Here is a 21,707-nt window from a genome sequence, read left to right as displayed (position 1 = left end):
GGGCAGACGCTGGTCCCGCTGGGAAGCCCAGGGCCCTGCCGGCTGACTGCCCCTCCCTGCCGGCATCGTTTTGCCAGGAAGAGCTTCCCAGCCTGTGAGCTCAGACCTGCCTCTGGTGAGAGCCTCCCCTGGAACTTCGGGCAGGTCAACACAGCAGGACTTGCAAAGCCTGTCCCATCCATGCCTTCCATCCCTGAATGTCACCGGGTGACAGAATCCTCCCCCGACACAGTTTCATGTTTCTGCCTGGACAGGCACGGTCAGCATCACCTCGAGGTTCTGGTTCCTCTGGCTGCCCCGGCACCACAGCAAGGGGTAAGGAGCTGGTTTTTGCTCACACAGGAGGGGTGGGTCCCGCACTGCTCAGGACACAACTGCCAAAGGCCCAAGTCTTTGCTCGCGTTTGGAGAGGCCCCAAGAACCTTCACGGCGTGTGTGTGTGTGTGTGTGTGTGTGTGTGTGCCCGGGCATGCAGGAGGTGGCAGAGGTGCATGGGTCCAAGACCCCATCTGCTCCCACCCTGCCCCACCCCTGCAGGGAGAAGATGTGGAACTAAGGTTCAGTGGGGGTGAGGTGCTGCTCTGCTCCGAGCAGGGCCTCCTTCAACATCTTTACAAGTAGAGCGACACGGGCGCTGACGGTCTCATGCGGCGCATGCAGCCACCAGCCTTCTTCTTCCCCGGAAAGGCAGCTTTCAACGTTCCATGCCTGGGTGGGATGTGTCATTTACTTGTATTTGGATGCAGACAGAACCAGGCCCAAGTCCCCACCTCACTCTCGTTCATTTAACTCTCCACAAGCTCAGACGTGCGTGCACACTCACACAGGCACTCTTACCCACAGTGGTCACAGGGGCATACGTTCTCAGACCCGCATGGGATGCTCTGAGCACCCTCCTTTGCGGTGGAGGACACCGCAGGTGGACAAGAGATTCTGGTTGTCACCCCTTGCTTCTGCAGCACAGGGTGTGGGGACATCCTCTAGGCTCCACCTCAGTCACGTGCCAGACGCACACCGTCCCTCGGTGCCAGCGCAGCCCACGCCCTTACCCCGCGATCACCTTCCCACAGCTTCCCAGACCAGACGCCTCTGTACGCCCGCTGACAGCCTCAATTCCCCTGTGCCTGGAGGGTCGCCTCCTGCTAGCCTGCACAACCTAGCCAACTTCTCCACGTGCAGTGGGCTGTGACCCCAGCCTGGGGAGGGGGCCCCTTCCCTGGATGTCCACCCTTAGCCTGAGGGTGGCCCACAGAGCTCTCCTACACTCACCACTGCTGACCAACTCTTACGTTAACCTCTCCTGGTTCCTTTGCTGTGTGGGTACTGTCTCCTGACTGGACGCAGACTGATACACACACATCTCCCTCTTACATATACACTTCTTATCTCACACGCACGTGGTTCCACACTCTCACATTGTTGCACACTCACCCCCACTTCCCCATTCTCTCGTTCATTTAGTGAGACACACTGAGCCTGCCCAGCCCTGACCATAGGCTCACCTCACCAGCTCTCCTGATCAGCCCTGGCCATCAGGGGCCACACACAGCTCCCCTGAGGTTCCCTCGACCTCCTCGCCACCCTCAGTGGAGGATGTGCTGCCATCTGACCATGCCAGGCCAGATCTAGGCAGTTACTTCCTAACCGGGTGCCCTTGGCTAATCAGGGTGAGTCACACTCACTGTGGTCACGGACACACCCAGGGCCCCAGACAACTAGAAATGTCCTAGGACTACACCTTCTTCTCTCAAGAAAGAAAAAACATTGTGAGACGGTATGATCTGAGAACCGTGTGGGGTTACAGCAGCGCCTGAATCTGTGTGCAAGGCAGGCCCTTCCTGCAGAATCCACTCACCGGGCAGCCCCGCTCCTGCCCTTGATGAACGCCAGATCATGCAGATGACAGTCTTATTATGGCCCAGCAGAGCCTCCTTAACAGACAGTTCCCTAATGCCATCATCTTCACTGAGAATGGAAACCAGATCTCGTGGACTCCTCCCCGGGGGGCGGCCCCTCCCCCTGCGGGCCAGCTGTCCCCGTGGGGGGTCCCTCCAGCCCCAAGGCCCAGACAAGGGTGCTTGGCACCATCACCCTCTCCTCATCCACCTCACGCCCCTCCTCCCATATCCCGTTCACGTTTTCTCTTTATTCCAGTTAATATTTGATATGTACAGAATATATTTTGCAAAACATTTATGCCAAAAGTATATTCTGTGACAAACATCCATGAACCCATGGCTGACGTAACTGGACACTTGGCAACACTGCTGCCCCTCCCACGCCCCCACCTTCCACCTCATCCATTCACAGCAAACGTAAATCTGTGTCTGTGTTTTTCTTATCCCCCTCCATTGTAAAACTTTTACCTCACTCTTTTTTTTTTTGAATTTTATTTTATTTATTTTTTTATATAGCAGGTTCTTATATCCAAGTTATCCATTTTATACATATTAGCCTATATATGTTATCCATTTTATACATATTAGCCTATATATGTCAATCCCAATCACCCCAGCCCCGCCACTTTCCCCCCTTGGTGTCCACGTGTTTGTTCTCTACATCTGTGTCTCTATTCCTGCCCTGCAAACTGGTTCATCTGTACCATTTTTCTAGGTTCCACATATATGCGTTAATATACAATATTTGTTTTTCTCTTTCTGACTTACTTCACTCTGTATGCCAGTCTCTAGATGCATCCACATCTCTACAAAAGATCCAATTTCATTCCTTTTTATGGCTGAGTAATATTCCATTGCATATATGTGCCACATCTTCTTTATCCATTCGTCTGTCGATGGGCATTTAGGTTGCTTCCGTATCTTGGCTATTATAAATAGTGCTGCAATGAACACTGGGGTGCATGTGTCTTTTTGAATTATGGTTTTCTCTGGGTATATGCCCAGTAGTGAGATTGCTGGGTTGTATGGTAATTCTATTTTTAGTTTTTTAAGGAACCTCCATACTGTTCTCCATAGTGGTGGTATCAATTTACATTCCCACCAACAGTGCAAGAGGGCTCCCTTTTCTCCACACCCTCTCCAGCATTTGTGGTTTGCAGATTTTCTGATGATGCCCATTCTAACTGGTGTGAGATGACACCTCATTGTAGTTTTGATTTGCATTTCTCTAATAATTAGTGATGTTGTGCTTCTTGGCCATCTGTATATCTTCTTTGGAGAAATGTCTATTTAGGTCTTCTGCCCACTTTTGGATTTGGATTTTTTTTTTTTTTTTTTTTTGCGGTACGCGGGCCTCTCACTGTTGTGGCCTCTCCCGTCACGAAGCACAGGCTCCGGACGCGCAGGCTCAGCAGCCATGGCTCACGGGCCCAGCCACTCCACGGCACGTGGGATCCTCCTGGACCGGGGCACGAACCCGCGTCCCCTGCATCCGCAGGCGGACCCTCAACCACTGCGCCACCAGGGAAGCCCTGTGTTTTTAATATTGAGCTGCACAAGCTGTTTATATATTTTGGAGATTAATCCTTTGTCTGTTGATTCATTTGCAAATATTTTCTCCCATTCTGAAGGCTGTCTTTTGTCTTGTTTGTAGTTTCCTTTGCTTTACAAAAGCTTTTAAGTTTCATTAGGTCCCATTTGTTTATTTTTGTTTTTATTTCCATTACTCTAGGAGGTGGATCAAAAAGATCTTGCTATGATTTATGTCAAAGAGTGTTCTTCCTAAGTTTTCCTCTAAGAGCATTATAATGTCCAGTCTTACATTTAGGTCTCTAATCCATTTTGAGATTATTTTTGTGTATGGTGTTAGGAAGTATCCTAATTTCATTGTTTTCCATGTAGCTGTCCAGTTTTCCCAGCACCACTTATTGAATATACTGTCTTTTCTCCATTGTATATCCTTGCCTCCTTTGTCATAGATTAGTTGACCATAGGTGCGTGGGTTTATCTCTGGGCTTTCTATCCTGTTCCGTTGATCTATATTTCTGTTTTTCTGCCAGTTCCATATTGTCTTGATTAGCTTTGTAGTATAGTCTGAAGTCAGGGAGTCTGATTCCTCCAGCTCTGTTTTTTTCCCTCAAGACTAATTTGGCTATTCAGGGTCTTTTGTGTTTCCATAAAAATTTTAAGATTTTTTTGTTCTAGTTCTGCAAAAAAATGCCATTTGTAATTTGATAGGAATTGCATCGAATCTGTAGATTGCTTTGGGTAGTATAGTCATTTTCACAATATTGATTCTTCCAATCCAAAAACATTGTATATATCTCTCCATCTGTTTGTATTATCTTTAATTTCTCTCATCAGTGTCTTATACTTTTCTGAATACAGGTCTTTTGTCTCCCTAGGTAGGTTTATTCCTAGGTATTTTATTCTTTTTGTTGCAATGGTAAATGGGAGTGTTTCCTTAATTTCTCTTTCAGATTTTTCATCATTAGTGTATAGGAATGCAAGAGATTTCTATGCGTTAATTTTGTAACCTGCAACTTTACCAAATTCATTGATCAGCTCTAGTAGTTTTCTGGTGGCATCTTTAGGATTCCCTATGTGTAGTATCACGTCATCTGCAAACAGTGACAGTTTTACTTCTTCTTTTCCAATTTGGATTCCTTTTGTTTCTTTTTCTTCTCTGATTGCCATGGCTAGGACTTCCAAAACTATGTTGAATAACAGTGGCAAGAGTGGACATCCTTGTCTTGTTCCTGATCTTAGAGGAAATGGTTTCAGTATTTCACCATTGAGAATGGTGTTTGCTGTGGGTCTGTCGTATATGGCCTTTATTATGTTGAGGTAGGTTTCCTCTATGCCCACTTTCTGGAGAGTTTTTGTCATACATGGATGTATGACAAAAGCTTTCTCAAAAGCTTTTTTTGCATCTATTGAGATGATCATATGGTTTTTATTCTTCAATTTGTTAATATGGTGTATCACATTGATTGATTTGCGTATACTGAAGAATGCTTGCATCCCTGGGATAAATCCCACTTCATCATGGTGTATGATCCTTCTAATGTGTTGTTGGATTCTGTTTGCTAGTATTTTGTTCAGGATTTTTGCATCTGTATTCATCACTGATATTGGTCTGTAATTTTCTTTTTTTGTAGTATCTTTGTCTGGTTTTGGTATCAGGGTGATGGTGGCTCTCACAGAATGAGTTTGGAAGTGTTCCTTCCTCTGCAATTTTTTGGAAGAGTTTGAGAAGGATGAGTGTTAGCTTTTCTCTAAATGTTTGATAGAATTCACATGTGAAACCATCTGGTCCTGGAATTTTGTTTGTTGGAAGATTTTTAATCACAGTTTCAATTTCAGTGCTTTTGATTGGTCTGTTCATATTTTCTATTTCTTCCTGGTTCAGCCTTGGAAGGTTATACCTTTCTAAGAATTTGTCCATTTCTTCCAGGTTGCCCATTTTACTGGCATAGAGTTGCTTGCAGTAGTCTCTTAGGATGCTTTGTATTTCTGTGGTGTTTGTTGTAACTTATCCTTTTTCATTTCTAATTTTATTGATTTGAGTCCTCTCCCTCTTTTTCTTGATGAGTCTGGCTAATGGTTTATCAATTTTGTTTATCTTCTCAAAGAACCAGCTTTTAGTTTTATTGATCTTTGCTATCGTTTTGTTTCTGTTTCATTTATTTCTGCTCTGATCTTTATGATTTCTGTCCTTCTACTAACTTTGGGTTTTGTTTGTTCTTCTTTCTCTAGTTCCCTTAGGTATAAGGTTAGACTGAGATTTTTCTTGTTTCTTGAGGTAGGCTTGTATAGCTATAAACTTCCCTCTTAGAACTGCTTTTGCTGCATCCCATAGGCTTTGGAACCTCGTGTTTTCATTGTCTCTAGGTATTTTTTGATTTCCTCTTTAATTTCTTCAGTGATCTCTTGGTTATTTAGTAACGTATTGTTTAGCCTCCATGTGTTTGTGTTTTTTATGTTTTATTCCCTGTAACTGATTTCTAATCTCATAGTATTGTGGTCAGAAAAGATGCTTGATATGATTTCAGTTTTCTTAAATTTACTGAGGCTTGATTTGTGACCCAAGATGTGATCTATCCTGAAGAATGTTCCGTGCGCACTTGAGAAGAAAGTGTAATCTGCCGTTTTTGGATGGAATGTCCTATAAATATCAACTAAATCTATCTAGTCTATTGTGTCATTTAAAGCTTCTGTTTCCTTATTTATTTTCATTTTGGATGATCTGTCCATTGGTGTAAGTGAGGTGTTAAAGTCCCCCACTATTATTGTGTTACTGTTGATTTCCTCCTTTACAGCTGTTAGCAGTTGCCTTACGTATTGAGGTGCTCCTATGTTGGGTGCATATATATTTATAATTGTTATATCTTCTTCTTGGATTGATCCCTTGATCATTATGTAGTGTCCTTCCTTGTCTCTTGTAACATTCTTTATTATAAAGTCTATTTTATCTGATATGAGTATTGCTACTCCAGCTTTCTTTTGATTTCCATTTGCATGGAATATCTTTTTCCATCCCCTCACTTTCAGTCTGTATGTGTCCCTAGGTCTCAAGTGGGTCTCTTGTAGACAGCATATATATGGGTCTTGTTTTTGTAGCCATTCAGCGAGCCTGTGTCTTTTGGTTGGAGCATTTAATCCATTCATGTTTAAGGTAATTTTCGATATGTATGTTACTACTCCATTTTCTTAATGGTTATGGGTTTGTTTATGTAGGTCCTTTTCTTCTCTTGTGTTTCCCACTTAGAGAAGTTCCTTTAGCATTTGTTGTAGAGCTGGTTTGGTGGTGTTGAATTCTCTTAGCTTTTGCTTGTCTGTAAAGCTTTTGATTTTTCCGTTGAATCTGAATGAGATCCTTGCCGGTTAGAGTCATCTTGGTTGTAGGTTCTTCCCTTTCATCACTTTAAATATATCTTGCCACTCCCTTCTGGCTTGTAGAGTTTCTGCTGAGAAAGCAGCTGTTAACCTTATGTGAGTTCCCTTGTATGTTATTTGTCATTTTTCCCTTGTTGATTTCAATAATTCTTCTTAGTCTTTAATTTTTGTCAATTTGATTACTATGTGTCTCGGCGTGTTTCTTCTTGGGTTTATCCTGCCTGGGACTCTCTGCGCTTCCTCAACTTGGGTGGCTTTCCTTTCCCATGTTAGGGAAGTTTTTGACTATAATCTCTTCAAATATTTTCTCGGGTCCTTTCTCTCTCTCTTTTCCTTCTGGGACCCCTATAATGCGAATGTTGTTGCATTTAATGTTGTCCCAGAGGTCTCTTAGGCTGTCTTCATTTCTTTTCATTCTTTTTTCTTTATTTTGTTCCATGGTAGTGAATTCCACCATTCTGTCTTCCAGGTCACTTATCCGTTCTTCTGCCTCAGTTATTCTGCTATTGATTCCTTCTAGTGTATTTTTCATTTCAGTTATTGTGTTGTTCATCTCTGTTTGTTTGTTCTTTAATTCTTCTAGGTGTTTGTTAAACATTTCTTGCATCTTCTTGATCTTTGCCTCCATTCTTTTTCAGCGGTCCTGAATCATCTTCACTATCATTATTCTGAATTCTTTTTCTGGAATGTTGCCTATCTCCTTTTACCTCATTCTTGGAAGGCACTTTTGCTGGGTAGAGAATTCTGCAGGACTGTTATCCTGTCCTTCAAAGGCATGTTTCTGCTGCCCTGCTTCTGAAAGCTCTGTGCTTATTCTAATTGTCCCTCCTTGGTGTTCTCTCTTCTCTCTGGTTGCTTCTAGGACCTCCTGTGTTTGGTGCTCTCCAGTTTCACTCTTATTAGCCAGCCTGCTCACCCCCATGCGGCTTTCCTCCTTCTCGGCTTATCCTCCGGGTGCTCTCTCTCCAGATTCTCCTCTAGCAAACGGCAGCCAGTCCCATGGCTCGAATGACTGCCTCTGGGCTGAGGACTGCCACGTTCACCAGCCCTGACCTCCTCCTGAGTGCTAGACGCACCTCTACCAACTTGCTCCATCCTCTCCCTTGTCTCAGTCCAGCTTCGAGAACCACTCAGCCTCCCCACCCCAGTCTAGGTGCCATGCACCTCAGACTCATTCTGAGCCCTTCCCTCTTCCATCCCTTACACCAGCCCACAGACGGCCCTCTGCCACCTCCCACCCAAGCTGCTGTGCACCCTCATCTCGCTCACCTGGACAACACCATGATGCCAACCAGTCTCCCTGAGCCCACTCTTGACCCCACAGCCCACTTGCCCCAGAGCAGCCAGGGTTAGTCAAATCACGTCACCCTCTGCCTGAAAGAACTGTCTGACAGAACAAACTAATAAGTGAACCAATGAATGAATCAAGGAAGGAACAAACTGATACATAAATGGTTTCATGAACACATGTGGGTAACGGCTGGGCACATTTGGGAAATGGTCAGAATTGGGGATAGGAGAGGGGTTGGGGCCAGGGAGGTGGTTCAGATCAGATCAGACTTGGCTATGACACTCTGGCTTGGTCTGGGAGCCATAGGTGGATGGTCAGCAGCAGGATGAGCTGGATGGAGCCTCGTGGATGCCCCTCCTGTGCTCACAAGGCTCTCGTGGGGCACGCAGGCGCCCTTTAGCACACTAGCCGCCTTAGTGAGGCCAGCAGTTGGTGTTGAGCAAACAGCCATGAGAACAGCTGAGAACAAAATCACTGACGCTGGCTCAGGAAATGACATACTGGTAACTGAGGAACACTGTCACTTGGAGACGTTAGGCAGAACATGTGTGCTCATTCACACATGTGCACGTGCACACGCACACACACACACACACGTGTGCACTCTCAGCCAGGGTCACCCTGCACTATGTTCACACACCATCATCTTGATGCTTTGTCCCAGCTGGAGGCTGGCTTTGCAAGGGATTGTAGTGTAATTTTGCTCTTAGGAAAAAAGCACAGATGAGGGAAGGCTCTACTGAGCATAATGAATTTGGGGGTAAAGAGGATCCTAGTTTTTAAAATTAATTGTGGTAAAATACACATAACATAACTTACCATCTTAACCATTAAGTGTACATTTCAGTGTCATTAAAATAAATTCACATTGTTTTTCAACCATCACCACCATCCATCATCTCCAGAACTCTTTCATCTTGCAAAACTGAAACTCTACACCTATTAAACACTAACTCCCATTCCCCACCTCCTCCAGCCCCTGGCAACCACCATGTGACATTTTGCCTCTGAATCTGACTACTCCAGGTACCTCATATGAGTGGAATCATACAGCATTTGGCTTTTTGTCACTGGCTTAATTTCATTTACCATAATGTCCTCAAGGTTTATCTATGTTGTAGCATGTATCAGAATTTCCTTCCTTTCTGAAGGTTGAATAGTATTCTGTTGTATGGATATACCACATTTGTTTTATCCATTCATCCACTGATAGACAGTTGGGTTGCTTCCACCTTTTAGCTATTGTGAATAATTCTGCTATGTACATGGGCATACAAATATCACTTTGAGACCTTGATTTTCAGTGTATACTCAGAAGTGGAATTGCTGGATCATATGGTAATCTTATTTTTGATTTTTTGAAGAACTTTCACACTGTTTTTCACAGTGGCTGCACCATTATACATTCCCACCAACAGTGAATAAAGGGTTCTAATTTCTCCACATCCTTGCCAACACTTGTGATTTGCCATTTTTTTAACATCTTTTTTGGAGTATAACTGCTTTACAGTGGTGTGTTAGTTTTTGCTTTATAACAAAGTGAATTAGCTATACATATACATATATCCCCATATCTCTTTCCTCTTGTGTCTCCCTCCCACCCTCCCTATCCCACCCCTCTACGTAGTCACAAAGCACCAAGCTGATCTCTCTGTGCTATGTGGCTGCTTCCCACGAGCTATCTATTTTACTTCTGGTAATATATATAAGTCCATGGCACTCTCTCACTTCGTCCCAGCTTATCCTTCCCCCTCCCCATGTCCTCAAGTCCATTCGCTACGTCTGTGTCTTTATTCCTGTCCTGCCCCTAGGTTCTTCAGAACCTTTTTTTTCCTTTAGATTCCATATGTATGTGTTAGCATACGGTATTTGTTTTTCTCTTTCTGACTTACTTCACTCTGTATGACAGACTCTAGGTCCATCCTACAAATAACTCAATTTCATTGCCATTTTTTTTGACAGTAGCCAACCTAATGGGTGTGTGGTTATATCACACTGTGGTTTTGATTTGCATTTCCCTAATGATCAGTAATGTTGAGCACCTTTTCATGTGCTTACTGGCTACTTCTTCTCGGGAGGAATGTCTGTTCAAGTGCTTTGCCCATTTTTTTTTAAAGTCTTTATTAAATTTGTTACACTATTGCTTCTGTTTTGTGTTTTGGTTTTGTGGCAGCAAGGCACATGGGATCTTAGCTCCCCAACCAGGGATGGAACCTGCACCCCCTGCATTGGAAGGTGAAGTCTTAACCAGTGGACTGCCAGGGAAGTCCCGTTTTGCCCATTTTTGAATTGGGTTTTATTGTTGCTGTTGAGTTGTAGTTCTTTATATGTTCTGGATAGTAACCTTTTATCAGACAGCTGATTTGCAAATACTTTCTCCCATTTCACAGGCTGCCTTTTCACTTTGCTGACTGTGTCCTTTGATGTTTTAAATTTTGATGCAATACAATTTATCTATTTTTTCTTTTGCTGCCTGTGCTTTGGTGTCATGTATGTTTCAAAGATGTGCCCACAACTCTTCCTTTAGAACCGAGTAGGAACAGAACCAGTAAATTCCTGGCTCCATCTGGCATCCCACCCACGCTGCCCTGGCTGCCTGCCACCAGCCAGGTAAATGCCTGTGCACTGCAGGTTTCTGCTGTGGTTCCTCAATTGGCTCACAGCACCACAGTACCCAGGTACAGGAGAGACCTGAATGGCTGGGGGCTCACCGTCCACTGGGAGAGGGCACACACAAGCCTGGCCATGTGGACCCACCCTTAGTGCCAGAGTCCCAGGGGTCCTCCATTTCCAATAGGCACCGACACTGCAGATGCTGGGGCATGCGCTTCCCACTCTAACTGCCTCAGCGCACACAGTGGGCACAGTGCCCAGGGGCCCACACAAATGTTTTAGTTGATGTTAAAGTCAGAAGGAAGAAAAAAATGTAATAATAAGGACTGTGTAACAATAAAGCAGCCTGGATTATATTTGTCTTTATATTAATAGTCATGAAATATAATCCTACTTTTTCATGGGGAAAGGGGCCCACAGAGGTCACAGGGCCTGAACCCACAGTCAGTAGTCATGACGTGGCCCTGGCCCTGGCTCTCCCCACAGAGAAGGCGGAGCCCAGTCCCAGGCCAGCTGAGTTTGGCTCAGAGCCCTTCCCTCTGCCTGTGTGGCCACACCTCCTCCCCACACGTGCCAAGGTGCCAACCCCAGAAGTCCTGTGTGACCACTCAGTGCACCCTGCCCAACAACTCAGTTTCCTCCTGCCTTTTCTGCACCCAGGGTTCAGAGGGCTCCTGGCCTCCTGCCTGCCCCGGGCAGCCACCACACACGCCTGTTCCCAGGTGTCTTTCTGAGCCCTTTGCTGGGCTTCCTGTGCCCGATGCCTGCAGGTCCCACTGTGGTACCCTGGCTCCGGACCTCGTGCTCACTCTTCCCGGCCTTGCCCGCGACCCCCGGGTACGTGGTCCCCCACCCCGTCTTCTCTCCTGGGCAAGCCCCTGCCCAGCTCAGCCCTCTCCCCGCGTTCCCCCAGCCATGCTGGCCTTTCCCCCCTTCACTCCCAGAGCACCGACCTGATGCTAAAAGAAGCAGAGACTGTAAAGACCCACAGGGCCAGCACTGGGCCTGTCTTGCTCACCACTGCATCCCCACAACCTTGCCTGATGCCTGGCACAGAGGAGGTGTGAAGGGAAGGCCTGGGTGGGCTCTAGTAATTTGACATCCACAGGAAGCTCACCTTTTTTAAAAATAATTAATTAATTTTTGGCTCCACTGGGTCTTTGTTGCTGCTCACGGGCTTTCTCTAGTTGCGGCGAGCAGGGGCTACTCTTTGTTGTGGTGCGCGGTCTTCTCATTGCAGTGGCCTCTCTTGTTGCGAAGCATGGGCTCCAGGTGTGTGGGCTTCAGTAGTTGTGGCTCGCGGACTCTAGAGCACCGGCTCAGTAGCTGTGGCCTACGGGCTTAGTTGCTCTGCGGCATGTGGGATCTTCCCGGACCAGGGCTCGAACCCGTGTCCCCTGCATTGGCAGGCAGATGCTCAACCACTGCACCACCAGGGAAGCCCAGACAGCTCATTTTGAGAGCCAGCTGCCTCTGTCCATGGGTCCCTGGCTCAGCTCAGCTGTACTCAGTCACAAGCCAATGTCTCCCTGAGGGGGAAATCTGACAGCTTGTCCCAGTCCTGATGCTGCGAATTGAAGCCTTTGTCTACAAAATCATGGAGAAAACTCTGGCCTCTGCAGGCGCACCCAACAGATGGCCAGCTTAGTGCATACACTGGGCGCTCAGTAAATGCCAGGGCTATCTTCTGCCCTGACGCCCAATGACGACACCAGTCACCACTAGTGCAGCCTTGATCCCAGTCCTAAATTTCTTCTCCCCCAAATGCTGCCAGCAGCCCTCAGTGGGCAGCACGTGCCAGGGTGGCCACCAAGTCTGAGTGGCCTTCCTGGTCTGGCCTGGGCACGCAGCAAGGGCCAGCTGCTTGGGCCCACACACAAGGAGGAGCAAGCAGCCATCCTGGCACACACTGGGTGCCCAGGGCTCTCCACGCTCCTGAGAGTTCTGCCTGGTACAGAGCCCGCGCTCCTGCCTGCCTGTCTGGTTTGCGGCTTCGCACACAGCACAGCTCTCCGGGCCCTTCCCACCATCATCCCTCCAGCCTGGGCCCTCTCTGTGTGGTCGGTGGTGGGGAGGGCAGGGGACCCCATGCGGGGGTGCAGCGTCTCCCCGGACGCCCGTCTTCCTGGGCCCTGGCTGGACAGGGCGGCCGGTGGCCTGTAAGAGCAGCTGGACGGAGGAGAGACCTGAGGGCCAGCCCGTGCCTCAGAGGCACCACCGGCCCTGCACGGACAGGCACCCTCCTCCACACGTGCGAAAAGCTCTGCCATGCACACCTTGCCTGAGCTCTCGCTGTAGACCTCACTCTCCCCATCCAACACTGGGAAACACAATTCACCTCTTGCCCTCAGAGCGGAACCGCAACCAGGCCCGGGTCCCCTGACACCCCACCACGCCATGCATGCAGCCCTCTGCTGAGAGTAGGGAAGGCATCAGGGCGAGGCTGGAGTTTGGGGGAGTGAGGCGTGCAGCCGAGGTCTGCAGCCCGGCAGCCCGGGTGCCAGCAGCCCAGACTCATCCCCGGCACACAAGCTCCAGCCTTCTGCTCCCAGAGGCCTGGGGCCCAGGCTGCACCCAGCACACACCCGGGGCCACCACCCACGCTTCCCCACCCGCCCAGGCCAGATGCAGAGGCCTCGCTCAGATGATGGACGCTCCTGCCCAAATGTGATTTCCCAGCTGATGCCGAGTTAATCACCAGCCTCACTGGCAGTTCTTTCCGGCTTCTGTGCAAAGGAAACTGCCAATTAGGTTACAATTAATTTCTTACCCAGGGCAAGGCCTGGCTGGAAAAAGACTGGCCACCCAAGTGGCCTGCTGATGACTGTGTGCGGGTCACCAGGCTCGCTCGGTTCCAGGGCTCTTGTGCCCTGCAGCCCCAGCCAAGGGCGGGTGTGCCAGCTCAGGCTTGGGGGTGACGGGTCAGGACATCCCCGGCCTGGACCCTGGTGCCACTGCTTGGGCAGCCATCCCCCCTCACGCCCAGCAGGGCACTGCGATTCAGACTTAAATCTGTCACCCCACCTATCTAGAGCTCCTCAGACAGAGGTGGTCCTGCCCATCTCTGCCCCTCCCCCAGCACCCCTCTCGCCCTTATTCAGCATTAACCGGTGAGACTTCTACATTCTTCCCGAGAGGCCCTGTTCTAAGAGCTTCACGCACGTTGTCCCACTTAATCAACACATCTGCCAGAGGTAACGACGACAACTTTGTTTCCTGTCTTACAGAAGGCGAAACCAAGGCAGAGAAAGGCTACCTTGCCCAAGGCCACACAGAGAGTGAGCCAGGACTTAAGCCGAGGGTCCCACCCAGCCCAGTGTACGTGGCCACCAGGCTCCTCTGCTCAGTGACGGCAGTGCACACGTGTGCGGAAAAGCCAGGGCACCATGACCTGGGACTCCGGGCCACCCACCCACCTGCTTGCTAACCAGACGGAAAATGCAACCATAAATAACCATCCACAGCCTCCTTCAGCCTCCTCGAAAAGGCAGGAGTCCCTAAAAGCCCCTCATGTAAATTTGCTCTTTCACGTCTCAGTGAAAGAGGGCAAAGGCCCAGGAAGGCATGACCAGGTGGCGCGCAGCCAGAGCCCGCCTGACAGGGACAGACACAGACATGGCTGCTGTGTGCGCGGGCGCCCATGGATGCTGGGGGCCTGACGTGCCCTTGCCCGCTGGACACAGAAGAGAGCCTTGAGGGTCCTTCACTCTGCCCCTGTCAGGTCCTAGTACCACCTTGAGAAGTGGGTCTAGATACAAAGGAGAGATTTCAGTATGACTTACGGAAGCAGAGAGACAAGGGCAGAGGCAGGCCAGAGCCGTGCTCCTTCACTGCCTTGCTGTATGGCCAGCTCGGCATTCAGCCTCTCTGGGTCTGTTCCCAGCTGTGAACTGGGACAGGAACCCCTCCCTGGAAGCACTGCTGGGACAGAGCACCTGCTGGTAGAAGCCAGAGCCAGTTCTCCTTTCTCCCTCCCTGACTCTTGAATCAGACCTGCCTGGGCCCACAAAGGCTTCCTGCTAACCCCAATCGAGGCCTTCCCACCCTGTGCTGGGCCCCAGCACTCATGCAGCTTCTGGGTGCAAGCTTCTGGGTGGCGGGCGGACTGCACTGCCTTGGTACCTTCTGCTGTCCCGGGAAAACGGCCTCAAGGGACTGGCAGCATGACATCACACAGCTGCAATTACGGTAATCAACTTACACCAGATACGCCTGGTTATTTTTAGAGTCTGGACTGAGAGTTTAGCAAGACAGGGCAGCCCTGGGTTCCCCTGCTGCTGAGTCCCACCTCGTCAGGTGGGCAGGATGGGTCACTGGTTCCCAGAACCCCTCCCTTCCTCCCACCCCCTGGGTCCTTCACAGGATGGTCTTTGGGCATTGGCACCTCACATACAAGATGTGACACCACTGCTTCTGGGACATTGGAGCTCAATGTGGCTTTAGGGTCCGGGTCTTCTGAGAATGTCCTCAGGGTCCCAGTGGGGTCATGGTGACTCAGCCCCCACAGAAGGACACTGGAGGAACCCATGTCCTCTTCAAAAGGGACCTCCGGCTCAGACACTGAAATGTCTCTGGACAAAAACTGATCTGCAACACTTGGTGGATATTTGATAGAGCAAACTCAACAACAAAAAGACACACCCACCCAATTAAAACATGGGCAAAGGACCTGAATAGACACTTCTCCAAAGAAGATACAAACGGCCAAGAAGCACACAAAAGATGCTCAACATCACCAATAATTAAGGAAATGCAAATCAAAACCACATGAGATACCACTTTGTACCCAGGAGGATGGATACAATTTAAAAATATAAATAGAAAATAACAAGGATTGGTGAGGATGTGGTGAAATTGGAACCCTCACATACTGCTGGTGGGACTGTAAAATGTTTCAGTTGTTGTGGAAAACAGTTTGCCGGTTCCTCAAAAAATGAGACTTGGAATTACCATATGACTCAGCAATTCTACTGCAAAGTATACACCTAAGAGAACTGAAAACAGGGACTCAAACAGATATTTGCACATAAATGCTCACAGCAGCACTATTCACAAGAGCCAAAAGGTGTAAACAACCCAAACGTCCACCAAGAGATGAATGAATAAATAAATGTGATACATGCACGCAATGGGATATTGCTCAGCCTTAAAAGGAATGAAGCACTGATACATACTACAATGTGGATGCACCTTGAAAACGTCAAACTAAGTAAAAGGAGTCTAACACAAAGGTCAATTTATACTAAATATCCAAAATGGACAAGTCCACAGAGACAGACGCAGAGTGGCAGTTGCCAGGGGTTGGGGTGGGGGGACTAGGCAACACTGCCTAATGGGTATGGGGTTTCCTTTTGGGGGTGACGAAAATGTTCTGGAACCACACAGGGCTGATGCCTATGCAACACTGTGAATGTACTGAATGCCACCGAATTATTCACTTGAGGACAGTTAATTTTATGTTATGTTCTGGGCGCCAGCCTCCCTTGCAGAGAGAAGGACCCTGTGACAGACCAGCCCGTGGACATGGGCAAAGTGCCCCAGGCCCCTCCAGGCCTGGCTCCTCAGGGCTCGGTGCCCCTCCCCGTGCACACGGCCAGGTGTGGAGCGGCTGACAGGGGCAGGGGGGTGGGACACCACGAACAGGAGACAAACGGAATGTGTTGAGACGCTGAGACTGGGGGTTTCTGTCACCCCCCAAGTACACAGTCTCTCCTGCTCACAGATACAGGTGGGTGGGAGGCTGCAGAAGCAAAGATTTGAGAGGGTCCACAGTGGAGACTTTACGAGGCTCTGTGGAGTCACGTGTGGGGTCCTGCTGGATGAGTCTCCTACAGAGACCACCTGCAGGTGCCTGTCTGACAAGGCTCAACCCCTCCCAGTGGCAAAGCTAGTGCTCACAGAGCTAAGTGCGTGTTAACCCTGCTTCCACAGGCAAGGAGGCAGCGGGTGCTGCGCCCACTTCATGGCTAAGTGGCGGCTGGAACAGAGCCCTGCTTCTCGACTCCATCCTTTCTCCTTCCCAGAAAGAAGAGAACAGACAGCAGTGGACGGCCCACAGGCAATGCTGGAAGGGCAGGATGGGGGAGCAGGCAAGGAGAAAGCCCACCCAGGAGCTGCCCCCAGCTTCTGGGTCTCCCACCACTTCACTTTGTCTGTGTCTTTGGCTGTTTCAGAGGCAGGAAAGTTTGAGTAAGAAACTGAGTAAACTCCTTCCCTCCACTCGGACTCCCACCATCGCTCTGTGTGCCCCCAGGTCACCCCCCATTCACCCCGCTCTCAGGTCCTGGCACAGAGAGTGCACATCTTCCCAAGCATTTTCCAGGCTGTTAGTTAAAGTTTAGGAACTTACATTGTTCCTTTTCCCCTTTTTGTTAAGAGTGAGAATCCTCGGAATTTTCTGGCAATCCCATAGCCACATGGGAGGGGGGGACTGCAACCAGTTTTGACATCCACTGTCTTGCCAGGGGCTTTCTGATTGTTTTAGCAGCAGAACCCTTTCTCCAATCAGAGCGCGGGTCAGGGCCAGTGCTCAGGGCAGAGCTCGGAGCTTTGCCTCCCTCTCCCGGCCACCCTGCCCCTCAGGCACTTCTCTGGAGCCCAGGGCCCTGCGGAACCCAGACAGTAGCAGCCCACGCCAGAAGAGCGAAGTCTTAAGACTGCGATAAGGTGCGACCGCCGGTACCCGAATCTGGGAGGGGGGCTGGGGCCCCCACGGGCATCTCCCCTGAGCAGGTCCCAGAACTGGTCCCTGCCTGCCAGAGCCCACCAGGCATCGCTGATGTCATGGAGAGCCTGCACCAGCTGGACCACCAGGTGGGCACACGCCTGTGCAGGTGCACAGGTGACCTTTCTGCAGAGGTGCCCTGGCTGCTACACTCTGTGGAGCCACTCACAAGGCGAAAGCAAACAGAGGTGTTTGCTCGGGCCCGGCCACCTGCTCTCCTTGAGGGCCCAGGTGGCGCCTGAACTGCCCCCCCCCAAGGTCCCATTGGCGTCAATGCGCCCACAACCATGCTTTCTTGGGGGTGTCAGCTCCAGTGGGGGAGGAGCTAAGGGAACAGTGGCACCTTGCTGCTGCTCTCACCGCCCCCCACCTTGCCCAGGGCCACTGGCTTTACATCCCCAGCCTCAGGGACAGAAGCGGGTCCCAGGGGCTCCCACAATTACATAGCTGTGAGGCCAGAGCTTGATGAAGCCCAGGCGTCACCTGGCCCCAGAGCTCAGGGAAGGTGGACTGTGGGAGGACCAGGCAGGGGGAGGAGGGCAGGACGAGGGTCCCGTCCACAGGGGCTCCCAGGTGTCCTGGAGCTGCAGCCCGAAGAGGGCCCCATCCTCTAAGGTCCTCTGAGGTGCGACGGAGCCCTGTCTCAGGAGTTACAGCCTCCCCTGAACCCCTAAACAGGCCACAGCTCTCTGCTGCTCTGAGGCAGGGAGAGGACAGCCGTGTGGGTTCTGGAGGCCTGAGCCTTCCTACCCCTTCAAGCCCCCCAGGAGCGCCCTCCCCAGGCCACCCAGGTCACGGCCCTCAGAGGGACATCCTGGGCCTGGTCTCTCTGAGCCATACCAATGCCCCAGCCTTCCAGGGGTTAAGGACCCCCACCCAGAAAGCGTGGAAGATGGGCCCTTGAAAACCCAGGGGAGGCAAATGGGGGGGGGAGGGCAAAAGATGACCCCCGCTGCCATCACACCCCTGTGGCCCAGGGCCAGGAGGGCCACTTCCCCACCTGGCTGCCCACCATCCCCTCCCACCCTAACCCTCAGCTGGCCTCCTGCCGTGTATCTCAGTCTGAAATCACACCCATACATTTGAGATAAGTGGCTACTTAGGGCCTCCTTTACTGCCCATCTCTCCCTACAGGGAGACAGCTCTGAGGTCAAAGGGACCTTCCGTTGTCTCCCGGAGTGCATCCCTAGCCCCGGAGAAGCTCCCCAGGCGGCAGGTGGTCCCTCGGGGAGTGTTTGTGGGCCCATCACTATTACTGTTACTGTCACTGTTGAGTTACTCAGAAAAACAACTGCAGAAATGAGAAGGAAGAAGAAAAAAACGAGGAGAAGGAAGAAAAAACGAGAAGGAGGAAAGGACACGGGGGCTTGAGCCTGAACACTGCACCCATACAAGGAAGCGTCCCCTCCTACACCCACGGGAAGGGGGAGGGGTTCCACAGCCGAAATGCAGCCACTTCTGTAGGACAGAAGGCATCACTACTGTTTGGGGGGGCACTTCTCCAGCTCTGCCTTTTTCCCAGTTGGGCACTTTCTTCTCCCAGTCTGTCCTGGAGCCCCGGGCAGGAGGGCCCTTTCTTGGACAAGGAGACACAGTTGTACCCATGTGCCCTGAAGTCCAGCCCCTCCTCAGCACAGTAGCGTCTGTCGGGTTCTGGGTCCCCAGGCAGAGGGTGGGTGCAGGGGCCACACACCCAGCCTACACCACCAGCACAGAGGCCTCTCTTCCTGCCACACCAGAGGACACACGCCCCTCCCCTGAGGCTGGCTATGACCAGACCCCAGCTGGTGGCAGTTCCCAGACCTGCAGGACTCCCAGACATCAGCTAAAGCAGCGGTCCCACCTGAGCATCAGCCAGACCCAGAGGGGCTCCTGATTCAGGTGCTGAAGCACAGTGGCACACTTCCCTCCCAGACCTGGGCCAGGCTGTCCCCAGGGCCCCTGGAGCCCCGAGCAGGAGGGTCACCAGTGGGTGAGTGGGCTCAGGGCCACCTTCCTCTCCCAGGACCCCTCCTGGTCCCCACCGCCACTGGCCCAGAGAAGGGGCCCAGAGGACCCGAGTGGGGAGACATAAAGTCCTCTCCATGGATTCAAGTTCACAGGCTGTGGGAGCCTCAGTTTCCTTACCTGTGAAATGGGGAAATAAGGCTACATCCCTCAGGGTTTCGGGAGGATACAGTGAGCTAGCAGACAGGCAGTGCTCAGGACAGGACCGGCAGGCCATGAGCCTGGGGGTGGCTACTGCTGGCATCAGCCTCATCCAGTGAAGACCAGGGGATGCAGGAGTCCTCTCTCAAGTCACAAAGGCGGGAAGGCCTCAGGGGAAGCAGCAGCTTCCTGGCCCTCCCTTCCCCTTGGCACCCCATGCTCCAGTTTAAGAGATACCATAATTTTAAATGAGTTTTCTCCTCCCCTGGCTGAAAGGCCATTAGCTCCCCATTAGGTGAATGCATCCCATTTTCTTCTCACCACCAAGGAAATAGTGATTTACTTAGCTGTCCCTAAAGCAATTCTGCAGAATAAAGGCAATTTTGCAATGGTCTCAATAAACTTCCCCATTTGCTTTCTGCTCACAGACCCCACCCTGAGAAGCCCACCAGCTGACCCAGCCCCTTGGTCCCTGAGTAGGCTGGACTCTGCTAGGGCCCAGGACAGCCAGTGTGGGCCACAGGCAGCTCCCAGAGGCCAGAGTGGCTTAGTGGGCTAGGGCGGAAGAGAGAGAAGGCTGGGCCCAGGCAAGCCTGGTGGAGCAGGACAGCACTCATCTCTGGCCAAAGAGGGAAGGGGCTGAAAGGGAGAGAAAGAAGTGAGCAGAGCAGCCCTCCTGGCTGAGGGGCTGCTCTGGCACCTGCCGGTCCAGGCAAAAGTGGCAAACCCAGGTCCAACAGCAGAGGGGTGGGCCCAGCAGCCTGGAGAGGGGGCTGCTAAGTCGTGGCCAGCTTTCCTTTCTTCAGTACCTGGCAGTGAGAGGCCCAGAGGGTGTGCACGCAGAGAGGGCAGGTCTCTCCTTGTGGCTAGAGGTGCTGAGCAAAAAGGGACCCAAGAAGCCAGGCCAGAAAGATGAGCGATGTGAGGCCTGGTGAGGAGCAGCTGGAGGTCAGGGAGATGGTGATGGGTGACGGGTCAGCCTGAGACATTCAGGGGGATCCCCAGAAGCTGGGGCTCAGTTTCTTCATCCATGCCACGGGGATGCCTGTACCTGCGCTGGAGCAGCAAAAGGCCAGAAACTTCTAAGAACAACTTTTAGATGGAAGTTCTTTAGCTCTGGTTCCAGGATACCCTGGGTTGATGGGCTGTGCTCCTGAGTGTGAGCAGGGAGGGGCAGGTGTCCCTGTGGGGGGACACATGTGGGGTTCCCTGGGGGAGGGTGGAGTGGGAAGGGCCAAGCCACGCTGCGCGAGTGTGTGTGTCCACAGCCCTCATAATCACATATCCTTGAGAAAGGGCAGGAGTGTGTCTTAGTGATGACCAAGAGTGAGTGTGTGTGAGCGTGGATTCGAGGGTGTGTTGGGGGGCCCGTGCGCGCACTCACACGGGTACCAGCGTGTGGGTGAGGAGTCCTGTCTTGCTCTGGGAGTCTGTGTCTGGGTCGGCACCTTTTTCTGAAGGTGTGTGCATTCACACACAATGAGAGTGTCCACACGAGGAGGGGGGCACACCGGGAGGGTCTGTTTACGCCCCAGGACCTTGCTCTGAGCATCCCTAGGCCCTCGAGCCCACCCCTACCAGCCCTGGGGCAGTGCTTCCCTTCCCCGGCCGCTGCCTCTTCATCTGGTTGCCTCCCTACCCCCTTCTCGTCAGTCCCCCAGCACAGAAGAGAGCTTCCCGTCTCGGGGAGGTGTCTGGGCCAGCACTGGAAGGCTTTCCTCCTCTGGAGACCCGGCCCATCCCCCAGGCAACAGGCCTGGCCACAGGAGGGCTGCGTCCACGAGAGGGCGCCCCGGGGCCGAGCTGCTCCCAGCCTGGTCGAGTCTGGGTGGGAGCGGCGGCCCAGCTCACGGGTGGCGGCCTGCAGCAGCTCACTGAGAGCCAGGCTCAACAGCTCCGGCACTGCTACTCCGGGTAGAGGGTGCCCGCAGGCCTCTCCACGGGCCCGTTGTCTCCTCTTGGGTATCGCGGGGCCACCTCTCAACCCCCAGTGCCACCAATCGTGGTTTCTTGCTCATCCCATGGGAGGGTGGGCGAGGCAGGGGACTTGCTTTCCCTGGATTGGAGAGCCTTTCTCTGACCACCCAACTCCATGCGTCCAGGCTGTGGAGAAGCTACCTGCATTCCCGCCAAG

General features: G+C 51.3%; 1 protein-coding gene across 1 annotated transcript in view; it reads right to left on the bottom strand.

The window, feature by feature from the left end:
- Nucleotides 1-21,707, bottom strand: part of RET (ret proto-oncogene) — a 93,874-nt gene that overhangs the window by 46,371 nt on the left and 25,796 nt on the right.

The sequence above is a fragment of the Delphinapterus leucas genome, chromosome 16, assembly GCF_059928025.1.
Source record: "Delphinapterus leucas isolate spDelLeu-1000000601 "Yukka" chromosome 16, BTC_Dleu_Yukka2, whole genome shotgun sequence".
NCBI lineage: Eukaryota > Metazoa > Chordata > Mammalia > Artiodactyla > Monodontidae > Delphinapterus > Delphinapterus leucas.
Note: the sequence above shows the minus strand (reverse complement) of the source record. Positions and strands in the feature narration are given on the sequence as shown.